The sequence below is a fragment of the Molossus molossus genome, unplaced genomic scaffold (genome assembly GCF_014108415.1).
Source record: "Molossus molossus isolate mMolMol1 unplaced genomic scaffold, mMolMol1.p scaffold_m16_p_20, whole genome shotgun sequence".
NCBI lineage: Eukaryota > Metazoa > Chordata > Mammalia > Chiroptera > Molossidae > Molossus > Molossus molossus.
In genome coordinates, this window is record NW_023425356.1 from 36957732 (window position 1) to 36968871 (window position 11140).

At 41.1% G+C, this 11140-nt stretch overlaps 1 pseudogene; it reads right to left on the reverse strand.

The window, feature by feature from the left end:
• Window positions 1-295: 295 nt before the first annotated feature.
• On the reverse strand, window positions 296-1072 carry LOC118637420 (annotated as a pseudogene).
• Window positions 1073-11140: the final 10068 nt, after the last annotated feature.

The window sequence follows — 11140 nt, forward strand, 5'->3', positions numbered from 1 at the left end:
TCCAAAACTTTCACAATTCTATTTCCATGTTTCTTTTTCCTTTTTCCTTTTTCACCATTTTCATTCTTTTCAAATTTTATTCCCAAAAAGGGGGAAGTGATTCGGAATTAAAAGGTCCATGAAGATCAATCATCATTCAACTGGACAGAAATATCGAGGGCCCAATCAGATGGAACCATCCTACTTTTCCATTATCCAGGTTTTTAAAACGCCAATGCCTTCCCAGTGTGGAAGAGGGCAGCTTTCACACTGAAATGGTGCCCCAAAAGAGTTTTAAAATCCCCAATTTTGTCTTCTATTTCTCCTTTTCTTTTTGTTCTTTCTCTTTCTTCTCACACTCAGCTGTAGCTTTTTCTTCCTCATGTTTTTTGATCAAGTGTTCCCCTTCCTTCTCTCTGAGAACTCTGATGACCATCTTTCCATTCACTCTTGTTAGTGTTGCAATTCCCACTTTTTTGGCAGAGGGTTTGCTAACATCCATGGTCTTACTGAGGACTTTGATAGCTAAAGTAAGTATTGACTTCAGAGTCATTTCTCCTTTTCCAAAGTCTTGTTTTAACATTGACACAGCTGTGGCACTATTATTTCCAGTGCATGTGGCTTTCCATCCCCCATAATTTCCACTAGGGTCGCTTTGATAGAGCTGAAGGCCATAGTGCTTATCCTAGCCAGTGAAACACCAAAAGGACATTTTCCTCCAAACTGTGTATAAGCCTGTTTGATATCACACAGTGCTGTAACCAACTTCTCACAAGGAGTTGGTTCCAGATGCTGTAATAAATACCTTTGATCAATGAGCCTCAGTTCATTAGTCAGAACATTAGCAGCAGAAGTTACGCCTGCCACACTGCAAGTCATGTCCTTGTTGAGTTTATCCATTCTTCTGGAAAAAGGACTTCTTCAAGAAGCTTGTGGATATTGCGTCGCTCTGCAGCGAGCAAGACACTATCATTTGCTGAAATTCCCAAACAGGTGCCTGCATGTCCAGTGGACTCTATGGCATATTCAACTTGGCACAAGTTGAATTTTCTGGAGAAAATACAGTGGCCCTGGAGTCATATCTTCGAGACATGTTTGGGAACTTGATAGCTCCAGAGAAAAGACACTGGAGTTGAGGTCTACATGGAGGGTTTCACCCCACAGGAGGAAACCAGCCTCAATATTTCTTAAACAGCCTGGCTGGTTTGGTTCAGCAGTTGGAGCATTGGCCCGTGGTCCAGAGAGACCCGGGTTCAGTTCCAACTAAGGGGGCATACCTCGGTTGCAGTTTGTCCCTGGCCCTGGTTGGGTCGTGCGGGTGGCAGCCACTCGATGTGTCCCTTTCATGTCAATGTTTCTCTCTCTCTCTCTCCCTCCTACTCTATCTGAACAAAATATGGGAAAATGTCCTCAGGTGAGGATAAAAAAAAAAATTTCTTAAACATGCTTAATCATAAGGATCATCTGGGGATCTTTTTAAGTTCAGACTTTAATCATATAAGAATTTCCTGGACAGTTTTTAAAATGCAGATTCTTAGGCCCCATCCCATAGATCCTGATTCAGTGGGTCTGGGGTGGGGCCCAGGGATCTTCAGTGTTTTAAAGCACCTTCGGGTGACCTGAGGCAAATGCTCTGAAGATCTCTGCAGCCTTGCAATTTAATGTGTGGTCTGCCAACATCACATCACCTGTGATGGGTTAGAAATGCAGATTCTTGGGCTCCATCCCAAATCTCCTTAAATGCAATATCTGCATTTATTTTTTTAAATTAATTTTTAAAGAGAGAGGGGAAGGGAGAGAGAGAGAGAGAGAGAGAGAGAGAGAGAGAGAGAGAGAGAGAAACATTCATGACAGAAAACCATCAGTTGGCTGCTTCCTGCACACCCTCTACTGGGGATCGAGCCTGAAACCGGGGCATGTACCCTGACTGGGAGTTGAACCAGTGACCTCTTGGTGCATAGGATGCCGCTCAACCAAATGAGCCACACCAGCCAGGGTAGTATCTACATTTTAACAAGATCCACAGGTGATTTGAATACAAATAAGGTTTGATAAGCAGTGCACTACAGTACAACAAACAACATCACGTCAACTTAAAACTTGAAACCAAGTCGGAACTAACCTTTCTTCCATGGGGGCTTTTAATGTGTACTCAGTAAGTATTCATTAGATAGATACATTGTCATGGAATAGGGACAACAAAAGTCCATTGTGCAAACTAACTTGCATTGACAAAATGCTGAATAAATCAAAGGTCTAGATAAGTGTTAGAGTACATAATGAAGACTGTTTTACATATTAACCAACAAGTATTTATTAGGTGTTTGCTATGTGCCCAGAATTTTGCTTCTCCCATATTTTGGGGAAAGAAAGCTACTGTAGAGGAGACTTTTAGAAGATAATGAATGCCTCTATGCTATGTGTGCATTGGATGTTTGCCATTGAGTTCAAAGAAGAGGGATGTACACTGACTGGAAGAGTCAGCAGAACCTCCATGGAGGAGGGAGGGGCGCTGGTTGGTAAAGAGTGGATAAGCATTGTGTAAGCTGTCAGGAGGCCTTCCCAAGGAGGAGAGAGCAAGGAGAGTAAAACTTAAAATGAGTTTGATTTGTTTGGGAGACAGAGAAGTGAATGGCTGAATGTCTCTATTGTGGCAAAGGTTTAAGTTGAGTGATGGGTGGAAAAACAAGATTATGTAGAATGAAACTAAATTGTACATAATTAGCAAGTCAGAAGTAGAATTTGCTATCACATGTATTTGGAAGATGCTGATTACTTGCCCCAATATCCATTCATTCTTTCTTCTTGTAAGAGGATTTTTTTTTTAAGTTGGGATCATAGCTGACCAAAACATAGACTACATTTCCCAGACTCCTTTGCAGGGAGGTGTGATCATATGACTATTCTGGCTAATGAGATATATAAACAGAAGTGTCAGCTGTGACTTCTCTAAACTAGTATCATTAAAGGACAAGGGCACAACCATCATTACATCTTCCACTTGCTTGTTAACTAAATAGTGATGAGAGTAACTGGAGCTCAAGTAGTCATTTTGGACCAGAAGGTAGAAGCTACAAGCTTGGGCGAGCCAACAGCTCCAGACTGCTTTCCTTTGTTCTCCTCAACATGAGAAAGATGTAATTTTTCTCTCTTGCTTAAGCCGCTATCACTGTACTTTGGACTTTTCTGTCACATCCAGCCAAACCTAATTCTAACTGATAAAACATGTAATTAAAAGTAAAAAATGCAAGGGTTTTTGCATCAGGCACCAACTTGGTGATATCATTTATAAACCCTATGACCCTAATAGATTAGTTACTTAATCTCTCTAAGCCTCTCTCTTCTCACATGTAAAATAGGTAGAACATTCCTCAAGAGTGGTTGTGAGGAGCAAATTAGATTAAGTATATAAAGTATTTAGCATGGTGCTGGTGCAAAGTACACTCTTAGTAAATGTACTCTAATTATATACAGGGGCATATCAACAGAGCCATATAGAACACAATGATGGCTGTGGAAAAGCAGAGGGTATCTACATCTAGAAGATGAGCATGGCAGTAGAGCACATCATGGTTTGGAAGGTGAACAGATTAGAAGCAGGGAAATGCTTTAAAAATCTCAAGTCTAGCCCATTAGCAGTAAACTAAAGTGGATATCTGTTGAGCTACTTTTATGTCCCAGGAACATTCTAGACATTAAAGCCACAATGATAAACAAAAACATGCTTTTTACACTGATAGAATTTATGGTCTGGTATTGGAATAAGACATAAATCTACTACTAATATGGCAAATTGCGTAAGTGCTATGAAGGAAAGGAACAGGCTGTTTTGAGAGCTAGAGGCCTCTAACAGTGAGGTAGGATGAAGCTAAGATATGAATGATGAACCTGAATTAACTAAGTGAAGGGATGCAGAAAGTGCATTTCCTGTAGGAAAATGAAAGGCAAAGGCCCTGAGGTTGAAAGAAGCACAGTGAGTTCTTGTAATTAAGAGAAAACCAGTGTACCTAGAGTGGTGTGCCCAGGGGCAAGCCTAGCATGATAGAAACTGGAGACAAGGCAAAAGACATGTCCTATAGGACCTCATAGACCATTATAGAGGGGTTATTCCAAGGATGATTGGAATGTATCAGAAATAAAGTTGGTGTTGTCTTACAGTGACCAACTCATCTTGGCTTTGATGATGGCAAATTCTGAGCAGAATCCTAGAGTACCCAACCATCCCAGTTTGCCTGGGACTGAGGGATGTCAGTGCTGACATGGGATAGTCCTGGGCAAACCAAGGAATTGGTCACCCTAGTAGTTTTACATGATCTAATTTCTTCTGAAGATCACACTCGGACTACTGTGTGGAAAACTGAGTGTAGGAAGATAGCATTGGAATTGATAAGACCCAACAGACTGGTGGAGTATCCAGGCAAGAGAAGATGGTAGCTTGGGATAAGGATGGTGGCCATGGAGCTGAGAAGAGGGTAGATTTGAGAGAAATTTAGGAGGCAAAACTGGCAGGACATGGTGAGAGGTCAGAAATGCTATTTCTAAGACAGCAGGAATAACTCAAGTGAAAGAGTCAAATCTGGACTTCACATTCCACATAGGACTACTCTAATTATATTCTTCTAAGCACTGAAACACCAGGGTAGACCCAAGAGGATATTATCTTAGCTACAGTATAAACCATCTGGTCTAGGCTTTACTTTCAAGAATCAAAGGCTATAAAGAAAAAATTACGGCTAACGTACTACCTTTAGGCAAGGGCCATTTAAATTACCTCAGATCAATGTGTTCCACAAGGGAAACAATCTTCTTTATAGCCTAACAGTCAAATAAACTTGTAAATGAAGCCAAGAATTCTTTCACCTGGATATGCTCTAAAATGTTGTGTGTGTGTTTTTTAATCCTCACCTGAGGATATTTTTCCATTTATTTTTAGATAGAATGGGAGGGAATGAGGGATGGGGAGAGAAAGAAAAACAACGATGTGACTTCGATTGGTTGCCTCCTACACGACCCTGGCCAGGGCTGGGACTGAACTGCAACCGAAGTATGTGACACTGACCATGCCCTTGACAGTGCCCTTGACTGGAATCGAACCTGAAACTCTTGGTCCGACACTCTAACCACTGAACCAAACCAGCCAGGGCTCTAAAATGTTTTTGATACAACAAAGTGTCCCAATAGTTACCATTAGCTACTTATCTAGATTTTATTGGTATAATAACTGTGCTTCTGACAGTATTTCCAAGTAATCATTTGCTTCTGTCGTATTTCCTAACTCATATTTCTAAAGTAAGATAGTTAAAGAAATGATTACTAACTTATGTTTACCATTGGGTTTTATGATATTTTAACATTCTTTGCAAAATGTTCCACCTCTCTTAGTAGAAATAGCAAACAGTATATATAACTTCTTAATTGTCACCATAAGTCTTTTTTTGTACCATAAAACTAATTGGTGGTGCCCAGCCAGTGTGGCTCAGTGGTAGAGTGTCGACCCATGCACCAAGAGGTCGCTGGTTCGATTCCCGGTCAGGGCACATGCCCAGGTTGTGGGCCCGATCTCCAGTGGGAAGCATGCAGGAGGAAGCCAATCAATGTTCTTTCTCATCAATGTTTCTATCTCTCTCTCTCCCTCTCCCTTCTTCTCTCTCTAAATATCAACAAAGAAAAAAAATTAAAACAAAACAAAAAAACAATTGGTGGCTTTAGAAATAAGAGGTTAGAGTTGTGAGCCAAGTAAACAATGATTAAACAAGATTGATATTAGAGGATCAAAATTTACACTTAAACAGCATTCTGCTTTTATATTTAATCTAAAATCTAACTATAAATCTCCATTTATATTTCATCTAAAATCTCTAGTGAACCTTCAGGAACTTCTTTGTTAGTGTTTTTTATATCCATAAAGCACTTAACTATTTTCTTTGCAAGTTAATCATTACCATCTCTTAATATTATTCATTTATACTCTATAGGAACCCAATTATTTTACCCTTGCCTTCCCATAGTCTTGGTATTATACCTGCCCTACAAAACCAGAGAGGAATCAATTTTGTGTTGTATCCATATTGGGGCTCTTGGGCTCCATTGGAAAAAAATGACACAGGTCTATACAGAGAGGTGATGCAATGCAATATGGCTTTTAGACTCAACTAGGCCCTCTGGGCCTCTTGGAAATCTCTGTATATATCCCTGATCAGCTTGCCATCCCATTTGTCTCATTTCGAATATAATATCCTCTTTAAACATCTATGAACTACATTCTCTCTCCTCCATCTCAATAGAATGACTGTCTCCCTGACCCTCAACTGGAAACATATCTGCAGCCACTATTTATGTGCTTTTGATCATCTAGAGAAATTTTAATTTAAGTTTCCTAGACACATTAAGTAAAAGAATTACTAGGAATTCCCTCATTTCACGGTACTATTTAAAAACCATCCAACTTCTAAGTAGTAAAGAGCACCTATTGAGCAACTGCTATTTCTGAGAGGAAAGGAGGAAAGACGCAGACCGTATATATATGTGGTCATTTATATGTAAAGCAGCTTTATTGAGATAATTCACATATCATACAATTCACCTATTTAAAATGTACAGTTCAGCCCTGGCTAGTTTGGCTCAGTGGTTAGCAACGTTTCTCAACCTGTGGGTCGTGACCCCTTTGAGGGTCGAACGACCCTTTCACAGGGGTTGCCTAAGACATAATAGTAGCATAATTACAGTTATGAAGTAGCAACAAAAATAATTTTATGGTTGGGGGTCACCACAACATGAGGAACTGTATTAAAGGGTCACAGCATTAGGAAGGTTGAGAACCACTGGGTTAGAGCATCTGCCCGCGGACCAATGAGTAGTGGGTTCGATTCCAGCCAAGGGCATGTACCTCAGTTGTGGTTCATCCCTGGCCCTGGTTGGTTGGGGTCATGTGGGAGGCAGCCACTCCATGTGTCCCTTTCATGTCGATATTTCTCCCTCTCTCTCTCTTTCTTTCTCTCCCTCCCACTCTATCTGAACAAAAATGGAAAAATGTCCTTGGGTGAGGATAAAAAATAAATAAATACATAAAAAATAAAATGTATAGTTCAACAGTTTTTAGTATAGTCACAGAGTTGTGCAGCTATCACCAAAATCAATTTTATTTATTTATTTTTAGTCTATTTCTATTTCTTTATTAGATTTTTTTTATCCTTACCTGAGGACATTTTTGCATTAATCTTCAGATAGAGTGGGAGAAAGAGAGAGAAACATAAACATGTGAGAGACACATCGAGTGGTTGCCACTCACAGGACCCCAACCGGGGCCTGGGACAAATTGCAACCGAGGTACGTGCCCTTAGTGGGAACCAAACCCCGGCCTCTCTGGTCCGTGGGCAGATGCTCTAACCGCTGAGCCAAACTGGCCAGGGCTTAGAATTTTTTTTTTTTTTATCATCCTCACCCGAGGACATTTTTCCATTTTTTGTTCAGGTAGAGCGGGAGGGAGAGAGAGGAAGAGAGAGAGAGAAACACCGACGTGAAAGGGACACATCGAGTGGCCACCACCCGCACAACCGACCAGGGCCGGGGACAAACTGCAACCGAGGTACGTGCCCTTAGCGGGAACCGAACCCGGGTCTCTCCGGACCGCAGGCCAACGCTCTAACCGCTGAGCCAAACCGGCCAGGGCGAGGGCTTAGAAATTGTTAATGTTGACACTATTGCAGATGTCCTCCATTCCCTCCCGCCCCCCTTTGCCCATCTCACCCCTGCCTCCAGCTCCTGGCTCCCTTGGCCTTCGCCACACTATTGTCCATGTCCATGGGGAATGCATATATGTTCTTTAGATAATTCCTTCACCTTCCTTATCGTCACCCCCACACCCCTCCCCTCAGGCACCCGCTAGTCTGTTCCATGTATCCATGCTTCTGGTTATATTTTGTTTGTCAGTTTATTTTGTTCATTTGATTCCATATATTAGTGAGATTATATATTGGTCTTTCTCTGACTGGCTTATTTTGCTTAGCATAATACTCTCCAGGTCTATCCATGTTGTGCAGAGGGTAAGAGTTCCTTCTTTTTTTTATGCTCACCCAAGGACATTTTTCCATTTTTGTTCAGATACAGTGGGAGGGACAGAGGAAGTGGGAGGAGGGGAGAGAGAGAGAGAGAGAGAGAGAGAGAGAGAGAGAGAGAGAAACATCGACGTGAAAGGAACACATTGAGTGGCTGCCTCCTGCACAACCCCAACTGGGCCAGAAACACACTGCAACCGAGGTACATGCCCTTAGTGGGAACCGAACCCAGTTCTCTCTGGACTGCGGGCTGATGCTCTAACGACTGAGCAAACTGGCCAGGGCAAGAGCTCCTTCTTTTTCAAAAAAATTTTTTTTATCCTCACCCGAGGACATTTTTCCATTTTTTGTTCAGATAGAGTGGGAGGGAGAGAGAGGAAGAGAGAGAGAGAAACATCAACATGAAAGGGACACACTGAGTGGCTGCCTCTCGCACGACCCAACCAGGGCTGGGGACAAACTGCAACCGAGGTACATGCCCTTAGCAGGAACCGAACCTGGGTCTCTCTGGACCGCAGACTGACGCTCCAACCATTGAGCCAAACTGGCCAGGGAAAGATTTCCTTCTTTTTTATAGCCACATAGCATTCCATTGTATAAATGTACCCCAGTTTTTTATCGACTCATCTGCTGAAGGGCACTTGGATTGTTTCCAGATCTTGGCTCTTGTAAGTAACACTGCTATGAACATAGAGGTGCATATATTCTTTCTGATTGGTGTTTCGGGATTCTTAGGATATATTCCCAGAAGTGGGATTGCTGGGTCAAATGGCAGTTCTATTTTTAATTTTTTTGAGGAAACTTCACACTGTTTTCCACAGGGGCTGCACCGGTCTGCATTCCCAACAGCAGTTTGTCTTCCTGGTATTGAGCTGTACAAGTTCTTTATATATTTTGGAAATTAACCCTTTATCAGATGTATCATTGGTGAATATGTCCTCCCATACAGTGGGTTCCCTTTTCATTTTGTTATAGTTTCTTTTGCTGCTTTTTAGCTTGATATAGTCTCATTTGTTTATTTTTTATTTTGTTTCCCTTGCCCTAGGAGATGTATCAGCAAAAATACTGATCCAAGACATCCAAGAAATGTCTGAGATTTTACTGCCTATGTTTTCTTCTAGGATTTTTATGGTTTCAAGACTTACATTTAAGTCTTTTACCCGTTTTGAGTTCATTCCTGTGTGTGGTGTCAGTTGGTGGTCTAGTTTCTTTCTTTCTTCATTTTTTTTTAGATGTACCTGTCCAATTTTCCCAACACATGCACTTACCTCCTTTGTCAAATATTAATTGATTATAAAGGCACGGGTTGATTTCTGGGCTCTCTATCCTGTTCCATTGGTCTTTATGCCTGTTGTTATGCCAGTACCAGGCTGTTTTGATTACAATTACAGGTATTGTGACACCTCCAACTTTGTTCTTCTTTCTCGAGATTGCTGAGGCTATTCAGGGTCTTTTTGGTTCCATATAAATTTTTGGAATATTTGCTCTAGATCTGTGAAATGCCATTGGTATTTTAATAGAAATTATGTTGAATATATAGATTGTTTTGGGTAGCATGGGCATTTTAGTGATGTTAATTCTTCCAAACCATGAATACAGTGTATGCTTCCACTTGTTTGTATCTTCCTCTAGTATTTCTCTTTTCAATGTCCTATAGTGTTCTGAGTACAGGTCTTTTACCTCCTCGGTTAAGTTTATTCCTAGGCATTATTTTTTGTTGTTGCAATGGGAAATGGAAATTTTTTTTTTATTCTCACCCGAAGACATTTTTGCATTTATCTTCAGATAGAATGGGAGGGAGAGAGGGAGGAAGAGAGAGAGAAGCATCGATGTGAGAGAGACACATTGAGTGGCTGCCACCCACACGACCCAACCGGGGCTGGGGACAAACAGGAACCTAAGTGCATGCCCTTAGCAGGAACCGAACCTGGGACTCTGGTCCATGGGCCAATGCTCTAACCGCTGAGCCAGACCAGCTAGGGCTGGGATTATTTTCTTAGTTTCTCTTTCTGATAGTTCACTATTGGTGTATAAAAATGCCACTGATTTCTGGATATTAATAGTGCATCCTGCTACTTTGCCGAATTAATTTATTTGGTTGATTCTTGAAAGTGCCCTGACCAACAACCTTGGTGCATCAGGATTATACTCTAACTAACTGAGCTACCTGGCCAGGGCAAGAATATTTTATTTTATTTATTTTTAATTTTTTTTCTTTATTGATTTTTGAGAGAGAGGAAGGGGGGGAGAGAGAAAAAAGCATCAATGAGAGAGAATATCAAATAGCCACCTCCTGCTTGCCCCCCATTGGGGATTTGGCCCACAACCTGGGCATGTGCCCTAACTTGGAATCGAACCGGCAACCTCTTGGTGCGTGGGTCAACACTCAACCACTGAGCCACACTGGTCAGGTGGGCAAGACTTTTTTTTTCTTTTGGTACGTGCCCCTAGCAGGAACCGAACCCAGAACTCTCTGGTCCACAGGCCGATGCTCCAACCGCTGAGTCAAACTGGCCAGGGCTGGGCAAGAATATTTTAAATGAACATTCCCAGGTTCTACCCCCATAATTTTTGATTCAGTGACAGGGCTATGAATCTGGATCTTTAGTTAGTACTTTACTTAAATATTCTGATTCAGGTGATCCATGAACACTTTATTAAATTAACTTTTATTTTGATATAATTTCAAATTTACAGAAAAGTTGCAAAAACAGCACAAAGAACTCTCATGTATGCTTTACCAAGATTCATTAGTTTTTAATATTTTGCTGCAGTTGCTTTAGCAATCTTTTTCTCTATCTCTATTGTTCTTTATCTATACATTTTTTTTCTAAATAATTTCAGAGAAAGTTTCATATTATGCCTCTTTACTTCTTAAAACTTCAGTGTGAATACCAACGACATACTTCACAAAACTAGAACAAATACTTCAAAAGTTCATGTGGAACCAAAAAAGACCTCGAATAGCCACAGCAATCTTGAAAAAGAAGAACAAAGTTGGAGGGATCACATGACCAGATTTCAGGTTATACTACAAAGCCACTGTAATCAAAACAGCTTGGTACTGGCACAAGAACAGGCATATAGACCAGTGGAACAGAACAGAG